The sequence below is a fragment of the Uranotaenia lowii genome, chromosome 1, assembly GCF_029784155.1.
Source record: "Uranotaenia lowii strain MFRU-FL chromosome 1, ASM2978415v1, whole genome shotgun sequence".
Lineage (NCBI taxonomy): Eukaryota > Metazoa > Arthropoda > Insecta > Diptera > Culicidae > Uranotaenia > Uranotaenia lowii.
Genome location: NC_073691.1, coordinates 10,132,691 through 10,158,920, shown reverse-complemented (window position 1 = coordinate 10,158,920; position 26,230 = coordinate 10,132,691). Strand labels below are relative to the sequence as shown.

General features: G+C 37.9%; 1 protein-coding gene across 3 annotated transcripts in view; it reads right to left on the bottom strand.

The window, feature by feature from the left end:
* LOC129754359 (serine/threonine-protein kinase tousled-like 2) overlaps nucleotides 1-26,230 on the bottom strand; it is a 229,077-nt gene that overhangs the window by 163,595 nt on the left and 39,252 nt on the right. Inside the window, exon 1 of one of the 3 annotated variants that reach the window (XM_055750410.1) lies at nucleotides 6,408-7,397. The exons of the other annotated variants lie outside the window; for them this stretch is intronic. The gene's annotated coding sequence lies outside the window, so the exon portion shown is untranslated. Of the gene's footprint in view, nucleotides 1-6,407; nucleotides 7,398-26,230 lie in introns of those variants that run through there. 3 annotated transcript variants of the gene reach the window in all.

Sequence of the window (26,230 nt, the reverse complement as noted above, 5' to 3'; positions counted from 1 at the left end):
AAGTAAAACGGAATTAATTCGAATTAACAAACCACAATAAAAAAAACGAGTGGTAACTGTCAACATTTTTAGTCCCATTCACCACGCTCGACTTCATCGGAAATGAGCGATAAAGTGAAAAAATAACAAGTGATAATCGGTGGAGAGCCCGGGGAGAGCAATGATGACACACGACGAGCGCATAAAGCGGAAAATCACTCGCATCAGCAGTGACAACAATATCACTCATTTTTCGTGTGGTTGGTATCGCGTGTTTCGTTTCGAGTTCTTCGTCATTTTTCTCTCTCTCTCTAGCTTCACTGATGCTCACGTGCGAGCGAAGCGAACACACTTGGTGTTGGTTTTTTTTTTGGTCGGTCGACTTCGTTTCCGTGTCGAGTCGTGCAGGAGAGAGAAAAAAACGAACGAGAGCAAAAAACAAAGTGTAAAGCTAAGAGAAAGAACTTTTTATGAGTGTGAGAACGCTCTTCTCAGTATGCAAATTTACAGATGAGCGATACAAACACTCACAAATAAGAGGCACTCAAATCAAAGTTCGTGTCTACCTCAATGAAACCAACACCAATGCAATTTCAATTGGCGATGGATGACGTTTTTTTCAGAGAGGGAAACCTCTCTCTCTTAGACTTCTGTCATAGCAGAGGAATTCCTTTATTAGCCCTCTTCTATCTATAGCACAGCATTCGCGTGTAGCGTAATGTAATGACATGCCCGATGGCAGGCAAGCAGACAGAAAAGAGAAAAGTTCGAGGCGAGGCACGTCTGCTGCGGCGCGCTCTGATTGCTGCTATGGGATTTAATCATGATTGCACACCACTTGACTATGTGTCAAATCGGAATTGTTGGCTGTGGCGGCACGGAAGGAAATTTTTCATCAATTTTTAAATTCTTTTCGAACAAATTTAAGTTTGTGGAAATATTTGCGAAATCTTATCAAAGGTATTGATATTTATAATTTTTTGTAAAAATGTTTAAAGCTTCTTGAAATTGAGAGAATAAAAACCGATTTTCAACTCTCCTTTGTCATATTTTAATCTTTTAATGTTAACGATCCTATCAATAAATTTACACCGCATTCTATTCTTATAGCAATTGGTAATACTATTGGTATACTATTCACACAACATTGGCGATCCTGACCATATTTTTATTCCCTCCGTGTGAGCAGTGCTAACCTGATTCAGTAGTGGCAAACAACCGAAGAGCCGCCCACCCAGAGTGCTGTGTAGTAAAAGAAGCGAGGGATCACCGAACGAACGAGTTCGACCCAGACAGTGTTAAACGCTTAATAAAACATGTGACGAATAGCTCTGCGACTCTCCGTCCAAGTCTCTATGGTTGTTCGTCAGCCGCCGCACGCAAGGCGGAAGTCTGTTTGGTGGAAGGCACCGAACCACTCACTTCTCTATTACTCTCTCTCTCTCTCTCGGAAAGTGCATTTTTGAATGCCGACGAGAAGCAAAAATAGGAGAGCAAACTTTCTTTCCGAATGGGGTTCGCTCGAGGCGGGTAGTCATTTGTGCTGCTATTGAGAACTTGCACTCGAGCGTAAATTGTTGAGGTAGCTACCGTTTTGAGTGACCCGCGGTTTGAGCACCCATATCATCATCGTCGATTTTTACGTTTCTTCTTCAATCAGCCGTTCAGAGGCACCAATACACAGAAGAGAGAGCACTGTAGCTGGTAGCATACAAACGTCACTCACGACGCGTCGTCTCTCCTCATCGTATATTTTATACATAAATGGCAACCAGGCTGCTGCCTGCCAGCCAGTTGTAAACTTTTCTCACACTTTGGCTAGACGACGTTGGCGTGCTTGGCAAGGTTGCGGTTGCATTTTACGATCATTTATTCTTTTGTTGATACACTCTCTTGCACACCCGCCCGCGCTCTCTCCCGTCTTTTTCTCTCTCTTACTGCTCTGGCTTTCGCGGACAACCTTTCGGAATTGGATTGGCCGCACTGTGCCATACGTTTCCATTAAGCCGGGCGTATTAAGACATATTTGGGCGAATGTTACGTGGGGGCATGATGCTCCGTGGAGACCCGACGACGACGGCCTGGTTGCCAATTTTGCGGGATTGTCTGCCGAACCAAAAGGATGTTTGGAATAGCGATTTCTGGACACCCTGCCTCAGGGAGACACTTGTAAGCTGCGATTCAAGAGCGCCCCGGTCTGTCGGTCGATAGGCGGTATCGCGTTACTAATTCGGATTTATTTTTAACAAGCCGTCACCGCCCCGATTCCTGCTTATGAGCGATGAAAGGCGGCGGCTGAGGCGGCGATTTAGGGCGGCTATTAACGCTGCTCCCTCGTTCGACTGTGGCGTGTGAAATTCTTCAACAAATAATCTAACAAAATACATACTTCTTTATTGGGATAGCCAATTTTCCCGCAAGAAAATGATTGATTAAAAAACCAACCACCGCACATGGTTTCGATGATTTATTTTGACAGCTTGGCTGACTGTTTGACATTTGCCGTGAGATCCATCGTCTTAGTCAACACCACATGGCAGAAAACCAGTTCTTGAAGCGACTAATCACGATACAGCTCACTTATCAACACTACGAGTGATGATGGTTTTCTGATCCGATTTCGATTACGTTTGCAAGAAATAAACATGGCGGCGGTGGTCGGTCACGGAAATCGAAAACGGACGAAAACTTTTTAGCAAGAGCGCACAACAGATGAACGAGGTGAAAAAAAGAAGAAAGTCGGTACCTACTAGTAGGTACAGAATTGAACGCGATTTTGTATATGAAAATGGCATGCGCGTGATTTTTAGTTGGGTTCGGTTTGGTTATGGTTGCTTGGCCGATTGTCATTTTTTTCTTCTTCTCCTTTTCATTTTTCGGAAAGCCGCCTTCTGCTTCCTTTAGTCCCGTTTCCTCTCCCTACCTCCCTTGTGAATGATTCTCGTCCAGGGGACCGGGATCGGAAAAACTATTTGAGCGAGAAAAGAAAAACACCATTAGCAGTGAAAGGCAGCAAGCAAAAACACAACCCAACCTAACCAAACCAAACGGCAACAGCGCACGACCCCTCGAGAGTCCCCCCAGCAGCCCCTCCCCCTTCGGTCGGCCTTCTTCTTCTGGTTAGGGCAAAAGTAATTGGAACGACGACGACATCGTTCGTGTTTTGTATTATACGCGAAATGCGAGAGGTGTGTGTATGCAGATTGTTGTTTTTTTTCATCTATTTGAAATTTCTTTCTCCTAGTTTTTTTTTGCTTAAGAAAATTGCCGAGGGGTAGCGAGATGTAGTTTTTATTCAACCAGTTTCTGGAATTAAACTTCAATACTATCAGATCCTTTAAAAAAGATTGAAATCAGAGTCCGAAACGTTAGGTGTCGATAAAGACTTGAGGAACATATACCATTGATCCACAATGAAAAACAATGGTCCTTCGAACCAGATTCAAAATGTCAAAGCTTAATCTCAAAGATGTAGGATTAGGAAGGAGTTGTTGAGTTGTTTGAAGGAGTATCTTTTCCACAAAATAAAAAAAATCCAAAAAAGTTTCCAAATTGAACAAAAGAAAATTTAATAATACTACCAAACATTCGTTCATCCACAATAGAAATGAACATGAACTTTTGCCGTCGATATATGTAGGTCCTTTGATCCGGATTCGAATTTCCAAAATTGCTAGCTGTATTCAATTTTCAAAAACAGAAATGTGGAATAAAGAAGACACATAGATTCATAAGCACAATCGATAAGAACTCTACAAGTCTACTAGTCAGCCAGAGTTAGTAGGACCGCCTTGCCTACCCTGAACAATAATATCTAGTTTTTTGTAAAATTCCAATACTTTTTTTTCGGCGAAAAACAGTCAAAATTTCTTGCGAAATTCGAATGGAAAGAACACATAAAAGAGTCACCAAAAGACCATTGATTCAGAAAGCAATCAGGCAGATGTCGAGCCAAGAAGACATTGGAACAATAGGACCAAAGTCAGCGAAGTTCGTCAGACTAGAAAGAGCAACTTGTAGATCGTTGATCTGGGGCCATGAGAAGTAGTCGGACCAAGAAGATGCAGGTTTGTTTAACCGAAGCTGTTAAGAGGTTGTCTAACTGGGAAACCAATTAGAGTTCTTCAAGCCGGAACTGTCAAAAGGTCGTCGAGCTCAAAGCATCTAGAAGATCTACACTCGGGAGGCCATTGTGCCGGGAAGCCACTGAAGTCGTCGAACCGGAGCCATTGGAAAGTCGTCAGACCGGGACCTGGTGGAGGTCTATGAGCCAGGAAGATAATGGACGGTCGTTATGTGGAAGCCACTAGAAGATTCTTGGGTTGGAACTACTGGGAGTAAAGTCGGACCAAGAACCATGACAAGTTTTCGAACGAGGAAACGGATGCAAGAAATCATTGGAAGGTTGTTGGACCAAAGCAAGAGAAGGTCTTCCGACCAGGAATTAGCTGAAGTCGAGCTAAAGCCAATATGGAAGGTCGACGGGCTGGAGCAACTGAAAGATTATCGGACCAGTACCCGTGGGAGGTTGTCGAGTCAGAAGCCACTTGAAAGTGTTTTGGATTGCCGGATTGGAGCTATGGAAAATAGTCGAATCAGGAAGGTACCGGGTCTTTGAACCAAAGCCATTGGAATCTTGTCTAACTGGGATGCCAATGAGATTTTTCCAGCCGGGCTGTTAGAAGCACGTCAAATCAGGAGCCCTCGGGAGATCGTTACTCTCTCAAGGAAGCAATTGGGGAATCGTAAAATTAGAACCATTGAAAATCAGACTGACAATTACCATGAAAGGTTGTCAAATCGAAGTCAGAGGAGTTCATTGATCGGAGCCACAAAAAAGTCCTTCGATCCGGAGCCACTGGTAGATCGATAATCTGAAGCTACTTGGAAGTATCAGTGCCATTAATGGTCAGCTGAATAGCAACCAGCGGAGGGCTATGAACCCTTGAAAATCGTCGAACAAGAGTAAGTGAAGATCATTGGACTGCAGACTATGAAAAGTTGTAAGGTCGTCAAACCGAGAGCCACGAAATGTTGGTTCGGCAAACTGGTGAGAGGTCGTCGAGATGGAGCAACTGGGAGGTCGAAGAATCGAATCCACTGGGAAGGCGTTCTACCAGTGTCTGGGATCGTTGTTCCGTCTAGCCAGGAAGTCAGTGGAAGGTCATCGAACCAAGGACCACTGGGAGATTGTCAAGCTAGGAAGCCATTAGGTGGCCGTCGAACCAGGAAAGACATGTTGGATAAGACATCACTGAAAAGTCGTCAGACCGGAGCCATTGGAAGGCTGTCCGATCGGAGCCTGGAGGAGCTCGTCGAGCCAGGAAGCCACTGAGGAAGTCCTCGTTGCGCCGAACAGAAAGCATTGGGTGGTCGTTAGACCCTACCTCCAGTGCCCAATGAGCCACTGGAAGATATTCGGCATGCACCAAGAGAGGTCGTCGAACCGGAGCCATTGGAAAGTCATCAGTTCTGAGTCTCATAAGAGTCGTTGAGCCGCTAAGCCAATGAGAGGATATCATGCCGAAACCATTAGAAAGTCCTCGCAATAGGAGCCATCGTTGTTTGCTGAGTCAAGAAGTTACGACAACGAGTCAGAGCTACTGTAAAGGTTGTCCAAAGGTTGTAGAAACCATGAAAAGTCGTCGAACCAAAGCCTTCAGAAGTTTGACCAGGAATAAGCGTTGGATCTGAAGAAAATGAAAGGATCTGAAGAATGATTCAAAAAATTTATTGGAAGGAAGTCTTCGAGTCGGAGTGAAGCGTTGCTGTCGCACTTAGGAGCAGTGGAAGATTGTTAAGTCTTTAAAATGTCGTTGAATCAGAAGCTCGTTGGACCGGTACCGAAAGCTATTAATAATTCGTCAAATCGGAAGATCGCCAGAAAATCGCCGGGCTGGAGCCAGTGGAAGATCGTCGTCAATGAAGGCTGTCCGACCGGAGCCATAAAAAGTCAACTGGAATAATTGGAAGATTCTGATTTAGATCAGGAGTCAAAAGTTGAAAATTGTCAAAAAAGTCTAAATTATCAAAAAGTTTCAAAAAATGTGTGTTTTGTTTTAAACATCGAGAATTTTAAGAATTCAAAAAGTTTTGATTTTTTTTGGTAACAAATCGATTAGCCCCTCGTCCGGTTCGTGCTGTAAATTATGTCACAAAGAAGAAACACAATCCCTCCGCCAGCCATAGAACCAACTGTACTAGGCAAAAGGATTTCGCGTAGCAAAATTTATCGCCATACTCAGGAGGTGGTGGATTCAGAAAATATCAATTTCAACCATATTACCAGCTAATGAATGTGCAAAATGTAATTACGGACCATTGAGGGAACCTGCCTGGATTAGTTGTTTTTGTTTGCCCCGACAAACAACAACAACAACAAACATAGGTAGGTCGAGCGAGAAACCCACACGGGAAACAACACTCACACGTCATTGATTTTTCTCCCTTCTTCTTCCGGATGTCCTGGTGGTTGTCGTTGGGGTGTTCGTCGTCGTTTTTTCAGCTTTGGGCGCAAGAAATATTGAGCCACCATTGTTCCGGGTTGCCCGAGGAGTGGCCGCTGTCGCCAAAGGTTCCATCAAACGGTGATGCTGATGCCCGAAAAAAGACATTTCTGTGTCACTTGTTTTTTTTTCCACTTGCACTTTTCTCGATAGACGATGTTGAGGAATTTTAACAGCACACTTCCGGTTGTTAAGTTTTTTTTTTAAATTCTTACACACAAGTTAAAAACTCCGTCGTCATTGTTTGGCACACACAAATCGATCGGGCACAAACACTGACCAGGGTCACTGGCGAAAGCTGGCGAAGAAGCTCTAACGATTTTGCCACCGCACCGCACTAAGTACTTCCGGTTGGGTCACGGGCCCGCATCAAACCCGATGGCGCGTGCAGCGGAAATACTTCACCCGATCCAAACCAACCACCCACATCCACTTAATGCTTAAGGAAAAAGCACCGAAGAGCAGAGAAGAAAAAAAAGGTAAAACAACACAACGCCCCAACAGTTTTCTCCAAACGGGAACTCCAGGAACAAAGCTTCCTGACACAGGGAAAAACACCCGGGGATTCCTTCCGTCCTTCCTTCCTAGATTGAATCTTATTGACAGTGTTTTTTGCCGTCACCCACTTCTCTCCTGTCCACCCCACAATGCGATGGGCTAACTCCGAGCGCGCTTTCCTGAAGATTTTCGTCCTGCCAAAAGCGACACCACTACGCGACCGTATGTGTGAGTGCAACACCACTGACTGAAGGAGCCAGCAACCGATTACTCGTCGTCGTCGTCGCGCGATGACACTGACACTGACTGCTGCTGGGGCCACCACAACCCGGAGACCCACGACGAAGGAACGACGAAGGAACGACGAGACAGCTGAAGGAAGAATGCTCCGTGTAATCGTAACAACAACAACAAGAACAACTACATCATCAATACGACGGACGAACAGGAACAACAGCAGCAGCAAACCAAATCAACGAACAAACTATGCAGGAAGAGCAGAAACGGATCTGCTCCAAAACGAAAAACGCACGAGAAGCACGAGAATCTCCTTTCTTCCTGTTTTGCAAGCTAGCTAGGCACCGGTTTGCAAAAGGTGGATTTGCCACCATACCGATGCTGAGTTCCTGGTGCTGCTCCCGACTATTGGCGAAAATTTTTGGCAGCGCCACCAGGACACGGGAAACGAGAAAGTATTGTGTATGGTGGAAATAGTCCCAAATTTCGTGTGTCCTTCGGAGCCAAAAGTGCTACAACATATCGTGCCAAGCCAAGTCAGTACTCGGCTGGCTTCCTGTTCGGTTTGTCGTGATCATTCGGATACGCGATTGTCGATGCCGACATTCCGTTCCGACATTGGGAGATTACATGCTTAAAGATGTCAGCCTAATAGTTGGAAGCTTGGTAGATTGATGTTAGAAGCAAGCGATTGAATCACGCTCTCGTCAAGAGCGTTTTGGTGAGTTTTGGTGGGAATATAGTTCAAGTATAGGTTGCTGATAATGTGTTATGGTTGTTTGGGGGTTCATTCCCTCCCCTTTTTTAATTCGTTCTGATACTAGGGGGGCTACTTAACAATTTTTAACATAACTCGAGAACTAATCAAGACATTGGAACCAAATTTGGCATGCGAGGGTATTGGAACACAAGAAATGTTTCTATGGTCAATTTTGAACCCTCTCTTTTTTCAGTGGGAATATAGGCAGACGCTTCTATACATTTTTATTGCATAACTTGAGAACTATTCGAGCAAACAGAACCAAATTTGGCTTAGTTCTGTAAATATTAGACACCCTTCTCTCCTTTTTGTGAAGAGATAGAAAGGGGGGAGGGGCTCCTTTACATTTTCCAGCATAATTAGAAAACTTATAAATCATATGGATCTAAATTTGGCAGGGAAAGGTATTTGAATACTGGGAATATTTTAATGATATTTTGAGAACCTTTTGTTCTTCCTGTGGGAAAATTTTAAAGTGGGAAGTTAGACCCATACAATTTTTTACATCACTCGAGAACTTATCTAGCAAATGGAACAAAATTTCGCTTGGTAGGGTATTTGGTATAGAAGTTTGACATGGAAAGGTATTTGAGTACAAGATATGTTTCTATGAAATTTTACACACCCTTCTGTCTTGCAGTGTGGAGAAGGGAGGAAAGGTGGGGATTCCATATAAATGTTGATGTATTGCTTATAACTTATCAACCAATATAACCAAATTTAATATGAGAGTTTTTGAATACGTACAAATGGGATCTCTACCTCCTTCCAGCATTGGCGGATGGGAAGCGTAAAGGAGGGGCTTCCATAGTTTTTTGGCATAAACCGAGCTTTTATGATACAGTAGTTTCTCGATTTTATCACTATTCTATTTTATCAATACTCGCCAAATTCACGCTCGATTTTATCACGGTTATTGTTTCGATTTTATCACGATTTTTAAGAAATCATTCAGAAACCATTACCAGGTCCTTAATTTTCATTCAAAAGCATAGAGCGTCTTTGTTTATGATATTTTTTATGGTTTATGTGATAGTATATAGGTATCCAATAATATGAAAATACCATTGAACTGCTTATTTCATCTGTATAGTGTTTAAAATCGTCATTTGGATTTTAAAAACGCTTGTAATAATCGACACAAGTATTTTAACGACACGCTGATGCTAGTATTGTTACTTGGGTTGGTTAGTCGCTTAAAAAAATTTAACTTTCTTGGTTATGCGAATCATATAAAGATGTGGGTGAATTTAAGCGTTTTTGAAAAGAGATAAGTGTCTCTGATTTCTTTGTTGAACTTGTTTATTTTAAAGGGTGGCGTGCGCAATCCTTATTGGATAGCCTTTAGTATTGTCTGAATGGATAATTTTGGAAGAATAAAATGAAATTCTGCTAGCTTTGTCTGAAAATATGACTAAGATTTCTGATTTTCTACATATAAAGACAAAAGATTATCTGCCCATAAAGCAAATTTCGAGAAACACACTGAAAAAGTCTAAGTTGAGCAAATTTTAAAACATTTTTAGAATAAACATACTTTTTAGTTCATCAAAGGAGTTAAGATTAAAATATTGAAATTTGAAATAAGCAGAAACAAATTATTTGATGCTAATTTTTTTGAACTTTTTTTCAAAATCGATATAAGAGATAACGACTGTTAAATTTCCATAAAAAAAAACTCTCTTTAATTAGATGTAGACTATCAAATGGATATAACAACATGGTTTTATTTCAAGAAAAAGCCTAAAACTTTGCTTTAGAGAAGAATAATTAGAACTGAAAACGATCCTTTTTGTTTAGTAATCTTTGGTTATTACTCCTTATGATCGAAATTTATTGATACAAAACGTTTCCACTACTGAAAATATTATAAATTATTGATTAAAGACAGTAAAAATACTTATTTCTACTTCAATTTTTAGTTTCGCCAAATTCACGGTTTCGCCATATTCACGGTGAAATTTTTTTTGACCGTGATAAAATCGAAAAACTACTGTACTTACAAAAATCAAAATTTAAATAATTTCTTAGAGTTTAATTTATTTTTGGAAGGTGTTACAACGCACACCGGGTGAGCTAGTTTCATGTATGGAAGATAAGAGCATAATGGCCACCTTAAGGAGGACGCTTATTTAACCATATGAAACAGCTAAAATATATGAGTTACATGATTGTTTCGTGTTGAGACACTTAAAAAGTCTATTTCCTAACTGGCCAAAACTTGAAAAGTAGGTAAAACATTTAACAATCATTACAGCTTATTTTACGGTGCTCTAAATGTATAATATTTTCGTCACTTGTCGAAGTTTGTTTATTTTTTTTAAATATTTCTATAAAGATGATAAGGAGAGTTCTTTTTTTTCTGAAAAATTAATACTACAGGAACTACAAAAATGTTCCTCGTGAATTTTTTTTTCGCAAAAATACGTATTTCCTTAGATAAGAGGGGTGCCCAGTTTGCCCCGGGTGCTCGTTATGCCCTTATTTATCGACACAAGAATATCAACAAATCATGTGTGCTTTACTTTTGTGACGTACAATTATGCTACAAAATTTGATACTTGGACCCTAGAATCAAAAATAAATGAAATATGAGCTTCAAAAAAATAAATTGAAAATGTTTTTTCTAGGTCATAATGACCCCACAATGTATCCCATTTTCAGAGAAAGCGATCTTTTCTTTTTGCAGGTTTAAAAAAAAAAAAACAAAAACCGTGATTAGTGTCCATCTCCCGGCCGTTTAAGCGTTTCCAGGAATCGGGAAATCTGACGATCCTTTTCCCGGGAAATATCGGAATCCCGGGAAAATCGAAAATGAACACTCTACTGCATACGAAACCTTATCTGTATGGTATTTTTATTTTTTTAGGTATTAGTATTGCAAAACATTTCGAATTTTTTTGATGCCTCAAAAATTTAATATGCAATTTTGAAATCTAACGAGCCCATAGTAATCAGAGAGATGAAATGTCACTTCTTTTGGCTGTTCGCTCCTCTTCAGTGGACCTTTAATAGAATTTATTTTCAATACAATTTTCCATTTTACTAGATTATATAACTTACTTTATCTAGCGATCGTCTAACTACTGTTTGTTGTCTGTTGTTTGTTTTTGATGTTATGTTTACATTTATCTGTCAGTGTTCTGATCTTGGGTAAAATGCAGTTGTAGGCTGATTTAAAATTGATTGAGTCATTCTGTTTGTTTACACCGTCATTGTCTCCTCTTATTCTGATGTGAAACATTTTTGCACAAATTCTAGTGTTGTACTTTGAGACTTTTTCTAAAATATAGTGTTTTTGAAATCGAAAGCATGACCATACTCTCTATACTACGTAGAGCAAGTCCTGTGCCTCCAACTTTTTTGTTTTTTACATCATTCTTATGCTGTTCTAATCTTTTGTGTGAAAATTGACTAGTTTCACCAATGTAAGATTTTTCACAACCTCCACATTTTATGTTGTAAACCACATTTGTTGTTTTTTCTTTTGGTATTTTATCTTTGGTTTTCGTAAAAATGGTGTTCTTTACTTTGTTTAAGGATTTGTGGTTTTTTAGATAGTGTTCAATGAAAAAAAATTTCGACTTCAATTTTTGGGCAACACGTGCATCTGTAATGCATAATATGAACCACTTTTTTTTCAAATCAAGGCTATTTTTGGTTACGTTTTCTGTTTCCTGAGGCTTAACCATCAAAATTACTCATAATTTTGAGTTTTGTCGAAGTTATAAAAAAATTTATTGTCCTCCGTTGGCACAAAATTTTCATATTTGACTTTTTATCACTCCACCACCGTTTAGCCATTCATCGTGTCAATCGTTATGAAAGACTGAGAAATTTGCAGTTTCTACAGATCGGTAGCCTCCCCAAGTACTAGACTTTGATTTTTTCATTTTTTTCTCCTTATTTACCTCCGGGAAATACAGGTGAGACTTGTCAACGAAAAGATTCTAGTTACCAACCTGCCAGGTGACCGCTAAAGAGTTCGTTTTACTGTCCATTACAAAAATTTTCAAAATATCTCCCCACAAGCAGTCCAAATATTTTGCGCACGATTTGACCACCGTATTTTGTTTATTCTACCGGTGGGCAGCTTTTCTACCTTGTAGAAATGAAGCCAGGCCTATGTATAAGTCAGGTAGACGAAGCAGTCAGAAAAAATGACTTTCTTATCACTTTCTCTATTCATATTTTCAGATTGAGCTTGAAAAAATCTCTCACATTCTTCTTACTTTATTGAATCAATGGGGCTTATTCTGCGAGGCGAGTGACGTGAAGTGACTTGGTTTTTTAGAGTCACCGTATTCTAGCAGGCGAATGCCGTGACTTCAATGAACTTTAGGTGACTTGAATGAACTTTTTTTAACTGTCACCGTATTCTCAGAGGCGAATGGCGTGACTCGAGTCGGTGGCAAGTGACTTTTAGAGTCGTTACCTATTTCGTAAGTGACTTGGATGAAAAATATACAAAAAATCAATATTAAATTAAAAGTTTTTATTCCAGAAGCCAATTTTGAATCTATTTAATCAGTTCATAAATAATTCCATTAATAATCGTGTATTGATTTTTGTATATGTGATTTTTATAAATCAAATTCTCGAATAGCGTGACTCAAGTCGGTGGCAAGTCACTTTTGAAGTCAGCACCTATTTGGAAAAACAAATTGAGACTTTCTAGATGTGATAAAATTGAAAGAAAACTTTTTACAGAAGCTTTAAATTATAAGATTAAAAATGTTTAATTAAAATACAATCAAGGCATATTTTTTTAGAAATCCGGTTAAATGATCATCAAAGTTTGTATCTTTCAAAGCAACTTAAAAATTAAACGGTTTCGATTGAGAAAAACTATTTTGAATTTATTGAACACTTTAAACCATTCAATTATTTTATTTAAATATACTTCAATTTGGACGCTTCATTCTATCCTGTAAGTTTTATAGATAATTTTAGGGTCCTTGCAAGATCTTTCTCCGAATTCAAATAGAATTGTGATTTCGTATATGATAATTTCACAGTTTCACAATTTGATTACAATTTATTAAATTCAAACTAATGTAAGTATAAAAAATGTATTTAAAATGGATATTTGGGCCCTTTCTCTATCGAGAATCCTTCATCGAAGACAAAAAATTTCGATTAATCAGCGTCGACATTTAGACCAACCCAAAATTTTCGTCGGAGCAGAAATTTCCGGTCCCAGCTCGTCGACAATTTGGCGACATCATCTAGGCTAATCGTTCCTTCCAGCATCGAGTTGCTGTACTTCTCAAAGCACTCGGAAGACACCATCAGCAGCTCAGATCCAGGCAACCTTGAAGAACGTTCAGACGGATTTTGAGTTACTTATGTTTCTCCAATGATATTTTGGTCACGTTTCTATAGAAAAACAATGATTCAAAAGTAAGCAAGGGCATTTTTTTGCTAATAAGAGTTAAAAATCGTCTACCTTGAAAGTATTCCAATTTTTTCCGCGATTTCAGATTAATTTTTGTTTTGTTGACAGCTCGCACGATGAATTTTTATCATTATGGTTCATTTCGATGCGTCAGGATTAAAAAAGTACAAACATAGGTGACGCAATAAACTATGCAAAATTTTGACCTAATTTAATCTGTCATCAAATTGACATTTTTTATGTCCAGGAGTGCCTGTAATACAGCTTAAGTTATACGCAAATACAAAGAAATAAATTTACATACTGAGGGCCACGTTTTTTTGCTCAAAATTTTCGATCAAAAGAAAAACGCTTTGCGTTACCTCGAAGTGATCTGAATCACCTGAATATGCATTTACATTAGGTGAAAGTCATTTCAAATTAATTTCAATGAACTGTCAAGCACAAAAAAAAACTTAAATGCTAAGGTATTACATTCTGTTGAATACGTATGTATTAGTAGGCCATAAAATAGACATGGACATTGTTTATTTGATCATCAACGATTTTTTTTTAAATTTAAATGCTCATTCTTAAAGCGATGCGTGGATAAAAAAAACTGTAAAAATTTTGGATTTGTTGTACTCAGATTAGGCATGAAAAGTTTCTTTACATTCATAGTTTGGTGCTTCAAATCAAAACTTATACATTCGGCATACAATCATTAAATTTAAAATACCAAATTTGTATGATAAAGTCAAAAGAAATGAAAACTCGATATTCAAGGCTTTGATAAACAGATTAACTCATTGACTTAACGAAAATCAGCAATTGATTAACTTTTCTGCATATTCATAATTTTGACAATTCGGTGAAAGTATATTTAATTGTAAAAATCAAATAGGAGATTTAACTTTTGAGGTGTGGTTAACCTATCAAATCGAAAATTTGAATTTGAAATTTGTAAATTTCAGCTGAATCGTGTATCTAAACTGTCTAAAGCCTCGCCCACACTTGGCAATTTGAATTGCAAATTCGGTTACTGAGACTCGTTTATGTTTACATTTTGAACTATACGAAGAGATGCATGTCTAAAGTCTCCCGACAAGTATGGGAGACTTACAGCAACCAAATTGTAAACATAAACAAGTCTCATCAACCGAAATCGCAGTTCAAGTTGCCAAGTGTGGACTAGACTTAATGATTTCAAAACTAAAATACGAAGTTATTTTTGAATCGGAACTCGGAACTTTGAAATTGAAGTTTGGAAACGATCTTTGAATATTATTCTTAAATCCCTTGAAATTATGAGCTTTTATTCGCAGTTTGTATCAGAATCATTATTGAGAAATTATTAATTAAAGCTTTAATTATTTTTTGCTCGTGAATCTGAATTAAAAGCACGAAATTCGAAAGGCTGATTGATTCTGAGTTTCCGTGAAACATTCGCTACAGAAGCTAAAATCGCTAATTACAACGCTCCTGATGCTAAAAAATCAATATACCAGTAATTGAAAAATCGCTGCTTTACTTGAACCTATGTAATTTATTCTAAATTATTCTTAATTTGTCTATGCTTCATAAAAGTGACGTCATTTGTTCAAGTACTTGAGACAGAACAATTGCATATGTTTATTTCTATATTAAGAAAAGGATGTTTTTTAAGACTGAATTTCATTTATTATTTAATTGTTTGTTTGAAATTTAGCATGACGTTTAATCTTGAATTTTTCGATTAAACGTCATGCTAATTCCACAGAGAACTAATTCCAAATACAAAAAACTTTCATAAAAACATATTTCAGATTAAAAGTTTAAATTTCAAACAAACAATTAAATAAAAAATGAAATTCAGTCTTTAAAAGAACTGAATCCTTAAAAAAATTCCTTTTCTTAATATAGAAATAAACATTAACATTAACCTGACAATCGATAATATAGAATGAAATTTCAGTTTTCAATCTGAATTGGATCTTTGAATTTGGAATTCTCTATAGCTATTTTACTTTTTAATTCTTATTTTTTCAATCTAAATCTGAAAATTTATCACGCACAAAAATGAAAATCTCAATTCTCATCATGGACTAGAGCGGAAGACAATTTCAATTCCGCTAAGGGATTTACGGGCATACTCGAAAAAGATTGGTTTGATTTTTTTCATGCATTTGTTATATTCAAATTCTTCATGAATGTGACGTCATCCAAGAAATTGAATATCACACTACCTGCTTTGAATGTTCCTTACATGTTTGACAGTTCGCATGGTGAACCCGATGAAACTGGTTCATTGCCTCTGGAACGTCAAAATGAACATCAAGCCACCAAGGCAATGAACTAGTCACCGTGAGTGAGTCGCCTCTCGGAATACCCCGTCTAGAGTCACGTGACTACGACTAATGTGACTACGAGTCACTTCATTCGCCTCGCAGAATAAGGCCCAATAATCTTCACTTTTATTCAAATTTTAGCTCACTTTTGGGGTCCTAGAGATCCCAAAAGTGAGCTAAAATTTTAATAAAACGATATTCACAATTTTCGTTTACTGTGTACACAATTACCGAGTTCGGTAATTTTTTTTACCGAAATCCTAACATGTGTAAATCGTTAAACTGTTCGGTTTTTTTTTTCGGTAAAAAATAAACGAACATCGGTAAATGAAGAATCGATTTACCGATGTTCGTTTATTTTTTACCGAAAAAATTACCGAACAGTTTAACGATTTACACATGTTAGGATTTCGGTAAAAAAATTACCAAACTCGGTAATTTTCGTTTACTGTGTGTGTACACATTACGTTTCTAGATAGTTTCACTGAAAATTTCATCAATTTCCATCCATGCATTAAAAAGTTGTTCACTAAACAAAGTGTTGGATTTTTTTTTGAATACACTTCTTAATCTTTGTTACATGTCAACACGGTTGCAGAGATTTCTACGGCCAGGGCAACCATGTGGTAAATATCGCAAAAGATACCGGAACAAGGGAAGGAATAAAGCGTGAAGTTGCATGCCAAACTCTTCATACAGGATTTATCAAAAAATACTGCAATGTAAAAGTATAAATCCATAAAAAGGTTGGATCTCATCAAATATGTTTTTATCGAGAGGATACGTTTTTCACTGATCCAGATCCGTGCGTTTCCGTTTGCAGGAGCAGAGCTGGTGTGATTTTGGTTCTGGGCGTTTTTTTCATAAGCTACAGTGCACTTCACAATAATGTTCATCTTTGTAGTTATAATCAGCTGGATTCGATTTTCTTTGAATCATTTTTATACTATTTTCTAACTTCTGGTAAACCTTTTAAAACGAAGCAAACGTTTAGGCGTCCTTACAAGGCAACGCTTGTTTCAACTCCCATTCCTACTGAAAATCGTAATTTGGGTACAAATTCTCATACAGATTTTTGACAACTTGTCAACTTTTTTAAAACTTGGCTTCAATTTGCGTTCTCAATAATAAAACATACATTGAAACTTAAATGTTTTTTATTCTTGATTCCGGTAATGAGTTCTAGACTTCTCTACTGAAAATAAGCAGCTGATGTCGTTCCCAAATTTCCGGTTCCGGTTTAAATTTTCCGTAGTAGGTAAATGAGGTTTAAAATTCTGAGCCAAAATTTAATTGAAAATTTTAATATTTGTACAATCCAAGTTCTGAGGCTAATTTTAATTGCGACTTTGAAAACGGAATTCGGGGTTTTCGGAATTAAGGCATGTTTTACAAATTTGCCATATTTTCATAAAAATTTTAAGTATCCACATTTTCCTGCAATCCGCGTCCAAGGCAAGGTGGATAAAATTGAAATCATCTTTATCACACATAGGCAATGCATATGGAAAAACGGGAGAAAATCCTTGGAAATCGGGAAAATTCTCTTTGGGCACCCAAAAAGGAAAGGACACCGCTCCATTATCAAAATAAACTTCTCTCCCGATGCGATAGATTGGTGAGCAACGGGTAGTTGTCATCTGTGGCGGATTGGAATCACACAATTTCACTCTTCGGATCATTGCAAGAAGGAGCAGGAAGTGATGCAAAACCCAGTCCCGAGAAATTTTTTTTTGGAGCAACCGGAGAGATTGGGGAAAAGCAGTTGCGGGAAGCATCCAGAGAGGAACAAAACTGTTACAAGGGACTGAGAAAAAGATGCGAAAAGGGGGATTTCGAGAAAATTCTGGATCTCACTTTTGCTGCTCGACGCAGCGGTGAAGGTTCTCATCGCCCGCCCAACAGGTCTTTCCCTCGGCACTCGAGAAAAATGGGACACCGGACGGCTGGAAGCTGTTCTCGAATGTTTTGCTGATGGTAGGGGTGGGATTTTTTTTCTGTAAGGACTCGGTCTGGGTGAATTATTCAAAACGTTATAAAGATTATTTTTTATAAACAAATAAAAACAGATCAATAGTCATTGAGGAAAAATTTCGGTAGAAAATTGAAATTAAAAGTTATGCCCTTTTGAAAAATTATTCCTGAAGAAACAACCCAGCTTTAAGTACATCAGACACGTTTAGGAGCAAAAGTTTTTCCCCACAAGGGAAAACGATCTGTGAAACCGCACCACACAGAAATCGACACGAGCACGCACACACAGAAAGATGGCCGCCGATGCATGGTTGGAGGGCCGATTTTTGGGGGAACCCTAAATTATGTGTGGATGGAAATCCGTGAGGCTGAGAATCCCCCAGCGGGATCTCAGCTACTGACATGGATTGTCCTTAGCCTTTCGCTGCTGGTGCAGATTCTCTCTAATATGGAAAAGGCGAAAAGCAAAAATCCTGTCGGCTTTAAGAAGGAGAGATAGAATTAAATTATTTTTAAGGTAGAGATTTCTGTTTTTTATTGTTTTGAAAAAAAAAAAACGATAAAATAGAATGAAAACCGAAGAGAAAAAAAATTAATGATTGTAGAGAGATTAACAAAAATGTATAGAGCCCAATAGACAATTTATAACAGAAAATGCAAAAGAGTTAGTTTCTATATGCAGTGTGAACGTTAGCATAAACTATTTGAAATGTCCAAACAGTACAAACACATTTCTTTTTCGAATATATGAAAAAAGCAATCGATTCTTATTTTATTTTCAAGGGCTATTAAAGCACAAGCTTTTTAGAAGCTAGAGGGATGTTAGCATGAGCTGCCACACAATTGTTTTGAGAAAAATGTGTTAAATTTATTGTGAACGCTGTATTTCAGAGGATAATTGTGGTGTAGCAAATTTCGGAATACAATTAAGAGCAATACTTAAGATCGTTAGCACCAATATTGTCAGACCTAAGTGTGGCTGTTAGCACCAGCTGATGTACCTAATCGTATATCAGCAATGAACATTGCTGATATTAGTATTAGTACATTCATACATATGTAAAAAACCATCATAACGATTATAATTTGAAATGTTTAGAATGGATTATATACAAGAAGCCATTTGTGCGCTAGCACCAGCTATTTAAAAAAAACTCATTTGCTGTAGATTTGCTGTTTTTCAAATCTGATATAGCTACATTGAGTCTTAAATAATAGTTGCGAAAAAATTGAAACCAGGAAGTTCTACAAACTAGATGTTTTGCAGCAAGGAGGAGGATTAATAACGCACCACCATCAAAACAGTTTGGCCGTTAGCACTAGCGAAATGCAGCTGACGAATAACTGTTGTGTTCTTGATTTTAAGTAACCTGCCACCAAAAGCTTCGAATGACAATTGAACTTAACTTTGAAAAGGAACATCGACTTATGAATAAATCGAATTCCAGTAGCAACAAAACCGTTAGCACCAGCTGGTATTTTAATCAGTCGAAAATGTTTCAACTGACAGAGACTTTCTTAAAGCTTAACTTTGAGTGTAGTTTAAAAGTCTTTTTTTCAATTGTATGCCAAATATCGGCCGAGAAAGTTATTAACATTGATTCAAACTATGTAATTATTTGTAAAAATTTACAAACATGGTTCAGACAACGAAATAAGATTGAAGAAAAGTATCTTAGAAGAAAAGCTGTAAAGTTAATTTTTTTGAATATTTTTTCCGGGATTTTCCTCTCTCTAGTGGAGAATATCGCCAAAAACCGTTAGCACCAACACCTAGTTCTCGGCTGATACCTCGATAAATCTATTGATTTAGGATGTTTATTTATGAAAAAAAATTAAAATACGGTTCACTAACAACAGTGAACTGAAAATTGTATTTTAAGCTCCAAGTGTCGAAGAATAACAACAACGACCGCTAGAACCAGCCTTTTTTTATGTATATAAGAATTTTTAAGGGTCGAGCAACAATTTAAAGAAAGTAAAGTTGACATCGATTATAAGCTTATGAATCAATTGAAATATGTTTACGACAGAAAAATTTGGATGAAATTTATGTCTTAGGAGACCAATTACTATAAATCGACGACCGTTAGCACTAGCAGCAAGCGTTAAAAACCAGAATTTTATTTAAAAAAATGTTATAAAGCTAACTTCCTTAGATATTTTTATTTACTTATCTGTCGAGTGTCGAAACACTTTTGACGTTCAACATACCTGAAAAGAGAAGAAAAAGAAATCACATTAATGGTTTGTGGATATTTTCTTGTCTAAAAAATATAATAAGTTTTGAGAAACTTGAAGTGCATAGAGCAGAGTACATTTTTTTCAAAATGTGAAACAAATCAAATGTTTCGAATTGCATACAATTTATTCCCTAATTTTACGAATTTTGATAAAATATTTTTGTTACCCAAAAACAATGCACAGTTTACAATATTTGTAGTACAGATAAAACGAGATAAATATTCCACATTACATGTGGAAGATTCAGCCTATGCTGGACATCTAAAGTCTCCTCCATTTTCCGGCCTCTTGCTAAAAAAACTGCCACTACCCGGTATCGAAAAAAAATTAAAATCAATAAATCGGTTTTAACTCCTCCTAGCTTGGCGGAAAACCAGAAGGCAACAACGAACGCAACAAAATAAGGAACGCAACATAGGGAACAAAAAATCACAAAATTTCATTCCACCCGGAGAACAAAGAACGTTAGGTTGGGGTTCAGCGAAAAGCAATGGGAAAACAGGAAAATGACAGAAAGTGAAGACCGACAAAAAATAAACAAAACGATGGAGCATGGAAATTCAGCGCTGAAACCAAACGGAAGAATAAAGGTGAAAAACAGATTTCCAAGTTTTTCCCAGAGCAAATACAGCCAGTCACACATACACCTCTACATAGAAGAGTTGTGAGAAACAGTAAAAAAAACTCGGATGAAAAAATGGTTTCAGGTCCGAAGAAGATGGACCGGATATTCTCTACGCTGCCGGCCTCTTGTTGTGTTGGGTCCTGGCCCACGAGCAACCAAAACGAGTTCGGGGACATGCAAAATCACTTGCCATTATGGTGGTGAAATGATGAAACTTTTTTTTCAACTTTTCACCCGGTTTATGGGGTGGGAAGTTGGGTGGAATCTTTTTTTTTCTGGAAAAGTACATCCAAGTGAGGGGTTGGTTTGCAAACAGGAATGTTGTTGAAACAAGAAAAAATATTTATCCTATAAATAATATATTCGAAAGGGGGCAGGCAAGAGCAAGATACCCGGTAAACCAGAAAGAAGACCGGATTATCCGAGTACTTTTACTGTTTCACGGGATATAGATAAGGAATGAAAAATGTTAGGATAGCTCTTAAAAGGTTTTTTTCTTGATAAAAAGAAACTTTCAACTTTATTTTTTTTTTTTTAAATGTTTATTGTTGATTTATTTTCATCGCCTTTTAACAAAATTTGTTATTGATTTCTTACAAAAATCTAATTCTAACATTAAAGTTGAAGTATCAATAATTCGAAACTTGAAACATTTCAAATCCTGTTTTGAAAATAGGAATATTTCATCACTTCAACTTTTTTTCCTAGAATCACACCTACGAAAATTGAATCATTCCTCGGAAACGGATGTGCACCTCGAACAACAAGCAAAACCGACAACACGCCAAGGAAAAATTAATGAAACCAAATAGCTGGAAATTGACTTCCGAAACAGCTCCCCAATTCCGAGAGCAGCAACTCCACCCGAAATCCAATTTCAATATCATGTATCATTCGGTTTGGTGATTCTGTTGTTGTGATATTATCCCCCAATCATCATCATCAGAAGCGTCATCATCGTCATTCGAGGAAATGTTGGGCACTCGAAAAGGGAAAAAAGGATGCAATCCGAAAGAAACATTCTCGAAAAAAATAAAAAAACACGGACACACAAATACAAATGCTCCCCCTCTTTCCCGGGGACTGAAATTTAGAGGAAAGGGTTAAGAAAAAAGGGAAGATTGAGGAAGGTTTCTAGGAAAAAAAACCCGTTATCTTTACAATATGCTGAAAAAGGGGTTTGATGGAGAAGATACATTCGGATTGCTGTGGGTGCCCAACCTTAAGAATTTGTCGATGGGATAATGCAGATGTAGTTAAAATCTTTTCAAATCGGATCAATGTCGAAGCTTTGAATATTCCTGATAAAAGTGATAGGAAGGACAGGGGGGTCCCTTAACAGTTTTTTTTGCAAAATCGAGAACTTATTAAGCAAAAAGGGCCATCTATATATGTATCTATTGCTGAATTCTTGGGTCAACTTTGAGGAATCTAATTCGAAGTTCTTATGTTCTGAAATAAAATAGAGATGTAATGAAGTTGTGAATGTGAACTTAATAAGTCTAAAGAAATATTGCGATATTTGGATCTGGGAAGTAGGCGATGAATAATTGACACCGCACGCGTTTTTTTTCGTTCTTCTCACAATTCCAATAATTTTCATTTTTTAACCCAGTGAATCTAAAGAAATTGTAATTTAGTGGTATCAATGTGTGGCCGGATGTTCACAGCAGGTATGGAAATCGAGATAAGTTCTCCAAATTTGAGGACATGGTCTTTCGGAGAGGTTTATTTGCCTCATGGAGTCGAAAGAACCTTGCTTGATTGTGGTGTTGTTGTTCGTGTCGGTACTTGGATATCCTTTTTCTTTCAATGGGCCTGAAGTGATTGTTTGAAAAAAAAACATGTTATTGATGTATAAATTTGATTTTGTTGAATCCCAAGATTTCAATGCTACGTTTATCTGTAAATTTGCGCTCGGAGTGCCGAATCCTTCTGTTACAGAAAGTGGCCACTTTTATGGTTCTGGGATTTGGGATAGAAAGCTTATGTTGTCTTAGTGAAAGTGATAGAGAAGTGACCTTATCCTGTGGAAATGTTGTGAAAAAACTCAAACAGCCAAATTAGCCAGGGGGAAATTAGATTGCTTCGATTGGAAAATGTTAGAAGATTCAACACTGTTGACGAGCAACTTTGGTGAGATAGTTTCATGTTTAAGTCATTATATCATTCATCAATCCTATTTGCCATATAGGATTTCCTCAAATGCACGCTTCCCGTTCCTATCTGAAACAGCTTTACGGGTCGTATGAGTTCTCTGCACCTAAAGAGTTATTTTACTGTTTCAGTTTTTCCCTACCATGATTACATTGACTTGTCGCGGTGTGCATTATGGTACCATCTTCAAAATCAACATTTGAAATAAGAATTTAATCCAGATTCTCGTTTAGGCATCTTCTGCTGGTTTTCATTATTAGTTGTACCATGTGTATCAGCCAATGCCAGATGTGTGTAGTCACCCTTCGCTATGCTATGCTATACTATAAATATTGCGATATTTGGATTCCATAAGCTTAAATAAATTTACATTTTCGATAAGAAATTTATACCCAAACTTGAATACACATATGAAATCGTAGTTGAGAGACTCAACAATCCCAGCATAAAATTTAAACTCTAATATTGGATGATTCAGCAGTAAAATTTTCAAAAAATTTCCATTTACAGGAACCCAAACCAAAACCATTCCACCATCCAGTTACCGGAAGTTCATCGTTGGGCTGGAAGACTAGGTCAAATTGCAGCTCAACCCAGGCACCCATATTTAACATCGTCCGTCCGGTTCAGTTCGCGTTAGCTTAGCAACAACGCCTACGAAAATGCACGGAAGCATCCAGCAACGGCTCTCAGATCCAGCAGCAGTAGTAGACCCAGACAAAGCGCTGAGGCCTTGCTGCCAATCTCAATCCCCGGGGACCGATTCCATAGAAAACTAATCAATAATCAAATCATACATCCTTACGCGCGATGCATCGCAGATGCAGGCAAATGGGTAGGATCTGGGATGGAGATGAACTAAAGGAAGCAGGAGGAAGTAGGATCCCTACTAAACCTCCAACTTCTTCTTCTAGCTACTCCTACTGAACTTTCCATCATCAAAACAGTGCTCGTATTCCATCTCCGGGTTTCTAAAACCAATAAATATAACGTTGAAGTGTTCAAATGAGGAACGGATCCATGAGAAAGACTTGGGGTATTGGGGATCCTGCAGATCCCAACCATACCGTTCCGTTTCGTTTTGGGTGTTGTTGAAGCAAAAAGCCAGCTTCTAGGGGCTGAAGGGAGAGATGGATGAACGACGGACACATTCTGTTGATGGGTTCCACCGAAAGAGGATCGGATTGGATTGGAACGGAATGGCTAGTGATGGCTGGCTGGATGGCTGAGTTTCCATGATTTCAATCCCGGGATAACTATTTCCGCATTTGCAACCTCTCAGAAAACGCATCCGCAACGAACGAACGTTCGTTCTGCGGGAATATGGAGAACCGGATAGAGGATGGGCACACAAACGCACAGACACACTGACGCACGCACTCACGGACACACACTTTGGTGTGGGCCTCGCCTAAGCCTTTTCCCAGTCGCATCATCATCGTCATCGTCGTCACCATGTTTGATGTTGTTTTACTTACGTTTTTTGGGTTGCTTATGTGAATTGCAGCTGAAGCTTTGCTTTTCTCTAAACTGAGCAGATATTTGAACAATTGTTCGAACTTATTTTCCGAAGTGTTGATGTTGAAACGCGTGGAACTAATTTCTGACGGTCGCCATGAAAGTAGAAGGCTCATGGTTAACAACATGTTATCGCTATTTGATTCCACTATTTTGCCAATTTCATGTTAACATTGTCGAAACCGTTTTTGTGATTCTGGTTTTAAAAGATACTCGAGACATAAGTAGCTTCTCTCATGTGACCAATGCTTGATAAAAAGAATCAAAATACGAATATACGAAATAATTGTTAAACAATAGAATTTGAGGAGGAGATAATTATTATATTACTAGCTGATCCCATACGAAGTCCGTTTCGCCTTCAACTTGAAATATATCATGAACAGTTTGTATGAAAGTTAATCGCCAAGCATTTTCCAGATTCATTGTTAAGTAATAATTGCAAAAATATTGGACGATCACTTCGTCTGTCATCTGCTACTAAATATGAAATCAGGAATCAAAAACCACGTGTATAAATTTCGACTAAATCATTGCATAACAACGCAATTATTGCCAAAAATCTAAACCCCTTTGAGCTCTCATATATACTTTGATATCTGAAATCGATTGCCCTTCCCCTCAAAACTCCCGTGTGCAAATTTTCAAAGCAATCTATTGTATAATAACGTCAATATTGCTAAAAATAGTGAAAAATTAATTTATATGGACGACCCCTTTCGTCGACCCCTGTCAAAATATTTGACATCTGAGATCCATTGTCCGTCCCTGAAAACTACCGTGTGGAAATTTTCATCCCAATCCGATGTATAATAACGTCGATATTGCAAAAATATTGAAAGGTTCATATGGACGACCCCCTTTGCCGGCCCTTAAACTGAATTGAATACCTGAAATCCATTGCTCATCTCTCAAAACTCTCGTGTACCAATTTTCGTCTGAATCCGATGTATAATAACGACAATATTGCATCAACAGTGAATAGTTAACATGGACGACTCCTTTGGCCGACCCCTCATTTTAGTTTGGATAAGTGAAATCAGTTATTTTTCCCCAATAATTTCTATGTGCCAATTTTCATCCTCATCCAATGTATAAAAACGACAATATCACTAAGATACTGAAAATTTAATATGGACGACCCCTTTTGCCGGTCCCTTACAGTAAATTGGATACCTCAAATCGATTGCACGTCACTCAAAACTATCGCGTACCAATTTTCATCTGAATACGATGCATAATAACGTCAATATCGCAAAAACAGCGAACAGTTAATATGGACGACCCCTTTGGCTGTCCCCTTACACAAAATTTGACACCTGAAATCGATTGCTCGTCTTTTAACACACTCATGTGTAAATTTTCGATCTCCAAATTCTTTTTCAAACACTTCTCGATCTTCAGAAGGGGTCATCCAAAAATCTGGAAACATTTTTCATCCTTCCTGGTCCTAATGAATATCCATGCCAAATTTCAGCTCTCTAGCCCTTAAGACGGCTGAGTCTATAGAGGACAAACAAACAAACAAACAAACAAACAAACAAACAAACAAACAAACAAACAAACATACAGAAATTGCTTTTTATATATATAGATTATAATAATTTATTCGAGACCTTTTAATCACCCGAGTCATTCGGGTCTAAATGAGAAGGAGATGATCCCTCAAAAACTCCAGGAAGTCTATTCAGCAGTTCTAGGGAGTCTCCTCGGAACTCATTAAAATTCCCTCAGAATTTATTAGAAGTTTCCTCGGGGAATCTAGGGAGTCTACCTAGAATTGTTGAGTTGACTGTCGCGTTCGGAACTCCAGGGAGTGTCTTCTACAACTCTGAAGATCCCCTTAAAGAACTCTGGGAAGTCCCGATAAAGTCTAGAAAGATGAGTTCCCTCAGGAACTCATTGGAGTCCATTCAGAAATTTAAGGAGTCGACACAGGAACTTTAGGGAGCTCCCTCAGAATTTGTAAGAAGTTTTCTTAGGAAATCTAGAAATTCTCAGAGAGAGTCCCTTCTGTAACTTTGGGGA